General features: G+C 36.9%; 1 protein-coding gene across 1 annotated transcript in view; it reads right to left on the bottom strand.

The window, feature by feature from the left end:
• PIP4K2A (phosphatidylinositol-5-phosphate 4-kinase type 2 alpha) overlaps positions 1-12,388 on the bottom strand; it is a 121,166-nt gene that overhangs the window by 52,557 nt on the left and 56,221 nt on the right. The gene's annotated exons all lie outside the window — the stretch shown is intronic.

The following is a 12,388-nucleotide window of genomic DNA, read 5'->3' as shown; positions in this document are numbered from 1 at the left end:
AGTGCAGAACTCTCGAGTTTTCGTAAATTACAGCATTAAGGTCTTTTTTTGAACATTCCAGTTTAATTAGTTTAATTTTTCCTTAGAATTTATTTCTCCACCCATTTTTAAGTGTTTCCTTGATTTCTTATATTTATGCATGCCATTTATTCTTCCTAGTTTTTGCAATAAATATTGTCAGTCTTCTCAAGATTAGGATTTTACAAATACAGTAAAGCATCCACTTAGTTTCAGAAGCGTCCACTTCTCGCCATGTCTTTCTGATAAAATGTAGACAAGTTCACAGTTACTTAGTTTGCAGGCATGTTTTTATTACTGCATGTATTAATCTACAATTATTTTAGTAAATTTTAGTTACAACATGATAAACATAAGAGCCAGCATTGTTAGCTTGCAACAGTTCTTTCAGATCACTAACAAGATATCCACTACAACAAGAGTCACCAAATAGCCATTGAATATATTTCACCCATGTTCTTGCGGTGCTCCAGACCCTGGTCATGCATCTTGATTTACATGATCAAATCTTTCTGCTCATGCAGAGCACATTTTGCTTTGGCAAAATGCGAACTCTTGCTATATGAATACAAATGCACAACAGAGGTGGTTATAACATAGATCCTGTGCTGCTCTTAGCAACGGTTGTGCTTATCCAACAACGCTTTCCAACTAGGAAGTTGTTAGTTCCCTGTAAATGCTATACTGCTTAAGAGAGGCTTTTTGAGAAGCCTTCACTGAAACAGCTACAGGTTATAAATACGGGAAGAAAAAATGCTCTTGCGAATAGCAAGTAGGAGCTTTTACTGAATGATCTTCCACAGAACTGAAGTTAATAAAAATACAAAAACAATGAAGAGCTTTTTCACTTTTAAACAGAGCAGAGAAACCAATGCAAGCAGGTAGGTCAGACAGCCTCAACGCTTCAGTATTTTTAAGTCTCAATAAAGCTCCTCTAGCCATGTTTCATTTCTGCTATTCGGATCCCTGCAGCCCACAGTAAAACAGATAAAACTCTGTTGAATTTACTTTACGAAGTACTTCTTTGGAAAGCCCTTAAAAGCTCTGCAGTTATTTAACAGAGGCCAGAAATGAAATATGAAAATATTTGAGATTGGCTGAACAACGTGCTCTTCTCCTTGAAGTTCTAGGGAGAGTGCTCCTTCCAAAAGGAGAGAAAGAAGGAACTTCAGCAAACTTGTGCAAACACAGCTGTACAAGCTTAATAAATCATGCTGACACCTCATTAACTACGACATAAAATAACAAAACATTGATCGAACATCACTAGATCTAACATACATACTCTTTACGACAGTTGGCATCACTGTACATCAATCTCACCCTGTAACCACAGGACAGACTGGTTCTGCAGACCCATGAAGTAACTGTTGTACAAAAGCACTAGAGACAGGTAGATATATTACACAAGGAAACAGAGATATGAAGCTTTAGATGTGCTTATACAGATTTACCTACTCTTTTAGATTGCCAGATAGTACAACAAATTCCCTCCTTGAAAAAGGAGTAACAAAGACCTGCATGCATTTCCATTCCAGCCAAAAGTGATCGCAAGAACATGTTCAATTGAATACTGCTTATTTATGCTGATTATTAGATTTGTGCTATAATAGCACAGTTTCAATTGTACCTGTAAGTCTTACAAATGACATCTACATAACTGAATCATACCCAAATGTACTTATGTTTACATATTTTATTCTAAACAAGAAATCTAAAATACTTCTCCCAGGAGGTTCTCTATAAGATGTGAAGGTAACCCCCTCCCCACCACACACACCCCATGCGCACCCCATCACCAGGCAAAAAATGGAGTCTAACAGAAATTTTTGTTGAATTTCTTTTTTTTCTTTTCTTTTTTTTTTTAAAAGGAGATTCACACAACTCTGAAGTATATGAAAGTAATTGCTCTAATGTTTTAGGCAATTCCTACCTAGCAGGAGAGGGGAAAAAAAAACCCAGATGACAGACATATAGTAGAAGTGACCTTTGGTATAGCATACCAGCTGAGTAATGGCATCTCCTGGCAGCACAGGCCATCAATTAATTTAAACCTCTCAAGTATAAGGTCTGGTTCTTTGTGCAATAAACACTTTCGCGGATGGATTTGAGCAGGCCAGGGTTGTAAGCCTATGCAACATAGGAAGGAATACCCATGTCATTACATCTTGGTGGAAACTAGAACCACACAGGATGGGGGTGGTGGAATGACAACAATAAAAAAAATAAAACAAAATGAAACAAAGCAAGCCTTGAAAAAAGAGAGAGAGGAAGGGAGGGAGGGAGAGAAAGGTCAAAAGGAGCAGTTCTTCACTTTGGCATCACTATGTAAATAAACCGTCATGTTAAAATGCACAGAAAACATCCTGAGCCTTCTAAGATCAAAGTTCTGCTTCTCTATGCCTTAAGGTCTTGTGTCACAAAATTTTAAATAAAATGCATGTGATATCAGTACCAATTACTTTGTACATCTCTTCAGTTATCAGTTAAACACAACTAGCTCCCTTAACAAGGGCAAATAAAGTGTGATTGTGAGGGTAAAAGCTCACTATTCCCAATTACAACAAAACTGTGTTACAATAGCTGTAATAATTCCAGAAGAAATCAGAAATATCCATTTTCCTCTAAGTAGTTCTTCTGACTGTAACAAAATTATAAGCAAGAAACAAATTTTCACAAAAGATAATCAAGATGCATAAATGAAGCAGAAAGGGCTCACTGGACAGAAGACTGACCTGTTGCTGAGAGATCGGGATCAAACATTCACTTAATTACAATTACTTCTAGGAGAAACCACATCTATAGCATCTCTACAATAAATGCATGTGCCTCATACTGAAATAGAAAGAGTCCATTCAGTCCTGCAACTTAAATCCTTTAACAGCACTGTGATTTTTTTTTTTTTGACAGTACAAAATTTTGCTGCAGCTTCATTAATTTGTAACAGACAATGCTTACTAGATCTTTGAGTAATTTAAATCCCGTGTAATAGCCTTGGAGAAGGGATTATTTTAAAAGATGAATGACTAAGATTTGAGTTGCACAGTAGCTATGTATATAAATACCTCATGTCTATTAATAACATTTGTAAATAGTCATACATAAGAATAATAAGTAACCCAGAAACCTCTCTTGAATTGATTTGTTCAAATATCTTCTGTGATATTGGTGAGAACCAGGCAGTTATGTGTGTGACAGAGACATCCCCCATGACTTACAAACTTTTAAGAAAGACAGTTTTTAAACCTTTAGATGGACATTGCCCCTTTAAATACATGGTACAAAAAACTGTGCTGCACAGAGCTGCTCTGAACCGCACTTCGGTCAGGGCAGGTGCGGGGGGGGCACACAAGGAAAGGAGGCTTTCAGGCAAAAATCTACTGATTGCAACTCATTTTGCTCCTGCAGGTTTAGGATTGAATTCACACTGTCAGGAAAACAGAGGTTGTAATTAAACTGCAAATAAGGGAATAATAAAAGCCTACTGGACATTGAATAAATAGTAAGACTCAGCTGGTAATGATTCTGAAATTAGCACACAGAGAGGTGTTCCCACAAAGCCATCTTATATTGGTGACATTTCAAATAAGCTTCTCTAATTTATATCATTTGAAATCAAGCAATGAATATATCATAAATTGTTAGGCATTATTAATGGCCCTTATTTAATTCAGATACATTCACCCTAAACACCACATTACTAGGGCAATGCATAATTAAACATTAGTTTTCATTCTGTCAGAACACAAGCAGCAATAAATTGCTTGTATGCAAAGCAGACAATAAGATTTTTAAGCAGCATATAATAAAGGCAATTTACAGCATATATTGCATGTTTAGCTGGAGGAGACAGAACAATGATCCTGTTCTCCCACAGATACAGCCTGATGCCTATCAGTATGACGCTGCAGCAAGAAACCTGTGTAACATGCTACAGCTCGTACTGTTGATAAAAAACACTGATAAAACATAAAAAACGGAAGAAGCCAGGTACTCCAATGCCTAAATTTTCATCCCAAGCATCTCACAAATCCCATGTAGACTACTTAGCAATACCCAACGGTTGCTTCAGAAAACCTCTTCCTATTTACAGTCTTCATTATATATGTGGTATCTTGTATTTAGCATCGTAGCTTTAATATACAGCATGGATACCTTTTCCCTTTAATTTGCATAGATACCTTGTCCCTTTAATTTAAAATATCAGTCAACGAGACTCACACTGAAGTCATGGAGGGATTAGGTGTTTTCACGCTCAACAGCTTGATAAAACATCTTAAATCACAGTTATGGCTCTCAGCAGTTTCAAATATAGCGAAGCCTCCGTTCCTTCTGATGATGTGCGTGGCTAGACTTGAGGAAGCGCTACTTTCTTTTCAGATCTATTTATCTCTTAACTCTGTTTCTGAATGAAAAGCCATTTCTCAGCAGTCTGACCTACCAAGACCAACAAGCTATGATTGTTTTGTTAGTCTGAAAGTCAGATGCATTTCTCAATAATTTATGTATTTTTAAAACACAGAGTTTGGAAGAAGTGGCAGTGGGAGAGAGTTTTGAAGAAAGAAGTTATGGAGGCCTAAAAATAGAAATGAACTTTTAACACCAACCGCAGATCTTTCTGAGATTTCTGTTTGTCATTTACTTTCTGCATCTTACTTTTTTCTTCAGCATAGGAACTTTTACAGACCTCTGAAGACAGGAATATTAGACAGTATTTTTCATTAAGACACAGGGCCACCATTTTGCTCTCTCAGTCCAGACATCTGCTTCTTCAAAGGCAAAGTTAATTCATCTGCTTGTAAGTTAATGCTTATAAAAGCAAACTTATTGGCTTCTAATGGGTTACTCTTAAAAGCAAGGCTACAGAGCTGAAGAATATGAATAGAAAAAAGGAAACCTCTCAGGGGGTATATATAACATTTCAAATTTAGGAGACTATTATGCTTCATTCTTCTGGCACCTTCCTCATAACTGAAAACCATGCAGGCTTTATGAAACAGAGGGTTTTCCTGATCACTAGAGCATAATCATATAGAAAATAAAGTTTCTTGATGTTATTGATTCTATTATCCTGCAAAAAGTCATTTCTAATGCTGGCCCACTTCTGCCAGGAGCAGCAGTTTGGGTTAACAGGCAACAGGCTCCACGGAGACAGGCACAGCTAGGCAGGCTCCCGACAGCCAGATGTGGAGCAGGCTGCGGTATTGCTACTGGGACAGTAAATGCTTTGTATTGAAGTACAAACAGAAAGCAAAGTGATTATTTTACAACTCTGAAATCTACCTTGAAGGATCTGAAAAGAGCGGAAGAGGTCAGCAGCTAATCAGCTTTTGTGGAAGATGTTTGTCTGTTAGAGGGCAAAACCATCATTTGACATTATTGACATAATCTTGCGAGAGAAATAAAAGGTTAAGCTAAGTTATGCTGGAGCAAGATAAATCAGTTCAGCAACATACTCTTTAACTTGTTTTACATGAGGTTTTCATAGTTTCAGCTGTACAAAAATTCCCCTCAATTTTTTTTTCCTAAAAGGACAAGGTAAAAAATATCTACCGAGACATTTGTTATTAACTTCAAAATGTGCTAGGACTTTAAATGCCACAGGAGACTTCTGCTATATATAAAAATATATATATAATTCCTAGTTAGTTATTCAGAAACAAGTCTTGAACTCAAAGCAATTATCTGACTAAGAAGAAAACATAGGGTAAAATATTTAATATTCTCTGAATCTTTAGGATCGTTTTCATTTAAGGTACATGAAGAGAAAGAAAAAACAAGACAGTATTAAAAGACCACCTAGCTGCCAGAATAATATGCTTTGAAGTTTCACATGTCTGAAGAACATCCACCAGGAATCACTCATGTTTTTATAGTTCAGGTGATATCTATCACTAGACTGTCAGCTTTCAATGAATTGGAATAATCTAATGCTAGAAAAGTAAGCCCAATTGAGCCAAATATTTTTCAAATGACATTAATGCATAAAGGCATACTTTTCCCAATGTGCTAACCATAGAACACCCAAAATCCTTTGCAAAATTACCAAATATACTTTATTTCTCAGAATTTCTAAAGCCATAAACACATCAGTTAAAGGTTATTTACTTTTCATCAAAAAAGTAGCAAGACTTTTTGGAAGTCTTATGATCTGACTTTGAATTAAAACAAACAAACAAAGACCTATTAGCTTCACAGTAAAAAAACCAGATGTTTTCATGAGACTTTTCAGTTGCAGTTTTCAGCAGTACAATGAAATATGTTTGGTGAGGGAGAGCCTGCAGCGTGTGCATCCATTTGGAAAACAGGATACTGTGACATACCCGAGAAAGTCCCAAACAGGATATTGTGACATACCAGAGAAGTCCCAAAATAGAGGAAAAAAGGCTTTGCAGAGCATTCATTTCTTGGTGTTTATCTTTAAATTTGGAATATCAAGGCCACAAATCCAAGCAGTGGATTTTATAACTTGATTATCACTCATGCTCAGATTGTTTGGAGTGACAGTATTTAGAGAACACCTACAATGAAAGCTTCAAAGTCACATTCCCTTTATAAATGTTTTGATGCAAGACTTTAAACTTTTTAAAGTCTCTTGGACACTTTCACAGTCCAGAAAATCCAGAACATCTGCTGTATTCTGTCAGACAAGTGTAAAGCCACATTTCTACAGATTTGGTTAAACTTTCTGTGAATCTGCTTGCACCTTTCAATGAGTGCAAAAATTAACACCTTATAATATGCCAAATAATCAGAGTCCAAATATAAATTAATCAATTCAGATACAATGACTGTCATGATAATCCTTCCTAATCCTAAAAAGCCAGGAGAAACGTGAAAGTGTGTATAAATATACTAGTGTATATTAATGAAATGGAAGATAGAATAAAAGAAAGATGGTTTATTTACAGTGGAGATTTTTGACATGCAAAGCAGTTTGAGTAGCAAATGGCATGGTAAAAAAAATGCGGTCTCAATCCAAAAGGCGTGTAAAGCAGTCAATGTCCTTCAGATTTAGGTGAGTAGTGACACACACAATACAGATGAGCTCATCATTGTTTTTTAATATAATGGTTAAAAAGAAAACAAGACAAAGCATACAGCTCAGCAACCTAGCAATTTGCAACCTATTAGCTAGTGAACATGCCACAAAATTGATAGAAGAATGTTTTACTGTTTGAGCAGAAATATCGGAACCCGTATTTTTTAAACTTCAATTTATGTGCTGAAAGGTTAATGCACTATACCACATTCTTCCACAGCAGTTGGTATCTTCAGCTATTATTTGAAATACTTGTTTAAAATACACATACTTGTCAGAAGGACTGACAGCCATCCAGTCGGTAGCTTTCTGATTAAAGAACAAAATTCTTGTGTGGCAAGGGATAAACTTTAGTTTACTTGGCTTTGTCCTAAAAACTTCATAAGAGGATACCCAAAAAGATGGTTATACAAAGAAGCGCCAAGTATTTACCTATGATACAGGAAAAGGTTGATTTAGAATATATCATATTGCAGAGGTTCACACAGTGGGAGCAGGCACATATAACAAAAGTAAGTTGAATTCTATGTACAAAATAATACACTTCACTCTCAAAACAGACAACTGTTCTGCTGATTTCCTAAATGATCTACTGTGAATTCTGGAAGAGGAGTTCAAAAAAAGGAATAAAATGAAGTAAACTTACACCAAAGGACCTGAAGTATTATATCCCATGAATCATGTTACTCATATTTGAAAAAAAGAAAAAAACAAGCTTAAAGGAGCCTATTAAATAATGCTATCCTTTCTAACAGCTTTTAAGAATATGTTTGTCAAGTATAACTTTTCTCAACAGGAAAATGAATCTGTGCAATCAAATACAGAAATCCAGTAAACAGCTGAACAAATACGCAGATGCTACAGTCTTACCTGAAAGCTGCAATTGTAAAGTGAAATTCAATTGAATAAAATCTATTCAACAAAGAAAGCCAAAGTATAATGGGAAAAGAAACTATGTAGCCATTTCACAGATAATACATGCAACTCAGCTGCTGAAGATAGAGGAAGGCTTTAAGAGCATCCTGCTTACAAATAACAAATCGGGATGGCGGCAGAATGAATACCACAAAGCACTAATCTAAAGCATTAGCTGGGCTTCATCGTTGTGGAGAAGCAATCAGGGATGTGAAAAACTCAAACATTTTAGTTATTTTTACAGTGTCGTAGTATTTCAACAGTAATGGAGCTAACATTTTTTTCAGGGGGATGGAGGACTGACGTGAGAATAGTCTTTGGTAACACAGATCTTAGGACTCCAGATAGTTTAACCTGCTGTCACAGATTGCACCCTTGCAAAGATGTCATTACTCAGAGAATTGTGACTTGTGAAAAAATGACACTAAAAAATAATCTCTTCTGGTCATTTCTGAGTGTTGGTCACGTGCAGGCTGAAGCAACAAGGCAAATTTTCCAAAAACAGAAGCAACACTAGTTTCCTAACTTTTTATTAGCTCTCAACCTATATCATCCAGTAGAAGTAACAATTTTCTGTGCAGCGCTACAAAAAAAAAATTTGTACTAGAAGTCCAAATGGATGAGAAGCTTTGCATTTTCTCTCTTTAGAGAAATCCCTTAAGTTTATCTTCCTGATGCATCTTTATATCATCTGTTGCACTGCATTCCTCTGTATTTACCAACCATTTAGTTTTTTTCTTTGAATTTACTGTAATGCCTTGCCTATAGTTGAGGTCAGACTAAGAGATCTGTAGCCACCTGGGGAGGATTACCGTTCTTCCCAATTTTATCAGGATGCCAATGAGAGAAATTTTTACTAAATGAAGCCACTTTATGGGCTCTGTTTATAAAATTTGCGCCCAACCAAAAGCAGTCGCTCCTAGCCAAGACGGCAGGCAGCCATACCGGCCACTGGAAACGTTGAGGTCCAAGGAAACCAAAAAGGGCTCGAGTCAGGTGGCAACTTCAGAATAGGCTCTGAGGTTGATTAAATGTTGTTTTAACGCTTTCCAGCCCATCTCTTCTGTGATTGTCAGGGTAGGAATGCTTATTTGCTCTCTCAAATACAGTTTCTAAACATGCATTACACTCTCCTTCCAATAGATACATTAAAAATCCTTGCTACAGAAGCCGTGATTTTGTGTGTCAGCTGTTCAGAATCTGGGAAGGAACGATATCCTGTTGTGCTTTACTTGAACACAATGAACTGGCTTTTGCTTCTGCCCTGGATACCCTTTTTCCACATAGAATTCCAATTTCCATTAGTTTGAAGAAAAATAAGCCAAGCATTTATTTTGGCAGTAATGTTATGTACAAAATTTCATGCATTTATTATCATTACTTATTGGATATTAAGTGCCTAGATATAATAACTGCAATATTCATTTTGCTGGAGGCCAAGTATTTAAACCACTGTACGGTATTTCATAACTTGAGAAAGCCTTTCTGACCTTGTAGAACAAAAGCCTGTTTTCAGCGTAGTTAAGTAGTAGTCAAATGATTTGAGGCAGGGGGTGAGGGGGGAGAGGGCGCACAGAGGAGCGGCCTCAGGGGACACACTGATGCTGAAGCCTCATCACGCTCAAAGTCTGCTTAAATTGAAAGTTAAAATGATTACTCATCTCAACTCAAGGTAAACATCTTTTTATCCCTTAATATAAAATAATGTATGTATCTTTTAAAGTCACGTAATACAATTACACAACCTTTTCCCTAAGTTTACAGGTCAGACTTCTGTTACTAGATGACTTCATGAGTTTACCGGATCTACTTGGACATGTTCAGTAGGCAAGAGGGCATAAATCCTCTTTCTATTTGTATTTGTCATAGTCCATAAATAAGAAGCAACTCTAGTGATTTCAATGCTGTTAATCTGAACATGCACTGCTGTAATGGTGCCTCTCTGAAGGGAGATCAAATGAGATCACCAAACTTTGTCATTCAAAAAAGACAGCAACAATACAACATTGCTTTTACTGTAAAGATAAGAAATTTTCATTATAAAACTTAATAACATACTCTAAACTGTATTCCCTATGCACATCTTTTATCCCAAAGTCTCAAATACAACTTAATTTTGCCTTCAGTTGTGACTGTGAGCTGACCAAGGCACACCTTCTGCTTTTCCTGAAGTATCCCACGAGAAAATTTCCCAATTTTTCTAGTGTTCCTGGAACCAAGGTAACCATCCCGGAGGTTTACCTGGACTAGGATGTTGCATAATATGGCACTAGAGGAGCCCTGAAAGCCAGAAGATCCAAGTGTGCCACAGTAAGAGCTCTACCCAAGGGCAGGAGACAGCCACTTTGCAGAACCCATGTCCCCCTTTCCACAATGCAAACTGGCCATGATCTGGCCACATTAATTAGTGTCTTCTATGTGCTATGAACATATGCTTATTAGACACAAAGTAAATGACACACTATTAACAAGCTCATAGAGGAGGAGGATGAAAAAGAATGCTTTTAGTAAAAGAATTTTGTTTACAGGTTGGGGAAACTATGAATTAGTTAACCCGACAATAGTAGACAGCAGTATCTTGTTTACAATCACATCACTTTCTACTACACTATCCATTGTAATATTGTTTCCAAACTAGTCAAAAACACATTTTCCCATGATAACATGGGTGATGCCGCTGCCTGATCAGCTGTCACTCATTTCCTCTCCTCAGCATCAAAATCACAGTCTCCAGACCTGGATAGCAGAATTAGTCTACAAAAATTCTCATTACTATCATTTGTCTTAAGGTATGTATTATTAATGAATGGTTTGAGAAAGGAAATTTGTCCGCCTTTCAGATTATTTCCATACTTGAAAATCCAAATTAAAAACATCTAACAGATTTAATTTATCCCTCAAGCAAGAACTTCATATACAGATATATATATTCCATATACACACTTCTGTGCACACACACAGATATACACCTTTTTAAAAAATTTAAAAATCCTGAACTACTAACATGCATTTTCAGCCATAAGCACTAACCTTAACACAGGAAATTCTTCAATGCACATTAAAAAAAAAAAAAAAAAAAGGATCATTTACAACTTCAGACTAAGGGACTCACAGTAAATACAACTTTGCATTTTTAAAGATTTGAAGCTCTGCAGTATCAAACCAAGTGTTATTTTTAGGACCGGAGGCATGAGCACACTGCCTCTGCAGCACACTGGCCAGCTAGCTTGACTCGCAGCTGCTTTGCATCACCGCACCAGCAGAAACGGCCTGGAATGTGCACTCTTCTGCCCTGCACATTCCTCTAGGCACAGATACGCATTTTTCCATCGTCAGTCTTTTATAAGTAGTAATTTTTGAAACACAGTGTTAAAAAGGAAACATTAACATTAGCTTTAATTTTAATATAAACCAAAAGAACTGAAAAAAATTTTTGGAGAAGCTCACAGGAAAAGCTCTTGCCATCAGATATTTTTCTGAAGGAGATGGAGATCAAAAGCTGCCATTGTTAGACAGCCCCCATTCCCACCGCTCCCAGCGGAAGAGAAGACACGTGGCTTGGAGGGAAGGTGCTAGCCCTGCAAGAGTCCGAGGGAAGCACACCTACAGCAAATTAAGGAACACGCTTGTCGTTTTTCTGCCATCAGGAAAGATAGAAACGCTGCGATGGATAGAAAGTATTTACTTCAAACTTGTAAGCTCAGGCCTTTTTTCTCATAAATATTTGGTATTTTTTTTCAATTCTATGTGGGAACATATATGAACTTTTACAACTTGTGACTGAAAATGCAATTAATACCAGAGTATTTTTCAGGAAATCTAGTACAGACACCTCTGGCTAGTTCGAAGAAAGGGCTCAAGAGGAAGAGAGGTTCAGGGAGACACGAATGACGCGTATAATGCCTGCGCTTCAAACGAGTCAGCTTCACCAGCACTGCTCCCAGAAGCAGCGCTCCCGAGCTTCCCCATTCGTTCCTGCTCTCAAGCTATCGTTATTCCTCTTCTGCCCTGTGTGTGTGGGGGGGTGGGTCCTGCGATGAACCAAAGCTAAAAACCAACCTGGCTGTAAACGAGCCTAATGAAAAGCAATTTTGTTCATTGGGATCAATTGGCCGATCCTGTTTGATGTGAGGTCACGCGAGAGCGAAGGCAGCAGAAACATGCTTCTCTCTGCAATTTGTTAGCTTCAAACATTCAGACTACAAGCTAAAATCCTCAAGGTGAAAAGTGTGTGTGTAGTCCCAGATTTGATTATTACAAAGTAAATAAAAATTCATTTGAAATAAAATTTCATTTAAATCTCAACAAATTTCTACTTCAATACACTGTAAAATAAAGAAAGAAATAATGATAACTTGTACGAATGACTGAACCTACTGCGCACAAAAAAAATTTTGCCATTTGTGTTTGCTG

The sequence above is a fragment of the Dromaius novaehollandiae genome, chromosome 2 (assembly GCF_036370855.1).
Source record: "Dromaius novaehollandiae isolate bDroNov1 chromosome 2, bDroNov1.hap1, whole genome shotgun sequence".
Taxonomy (NCBI): Eukaryota; Metazoa; Chordata; class Aves; order Casuariiformes; family Dromaiidae; genus Dromaius; species Dromaius novaehollandiae.
The sequence above is the reverse complement of the archived record's forward strand: the minus strand, read 5'-3'. Positions and strand labels throughout refer to the sequence as shown.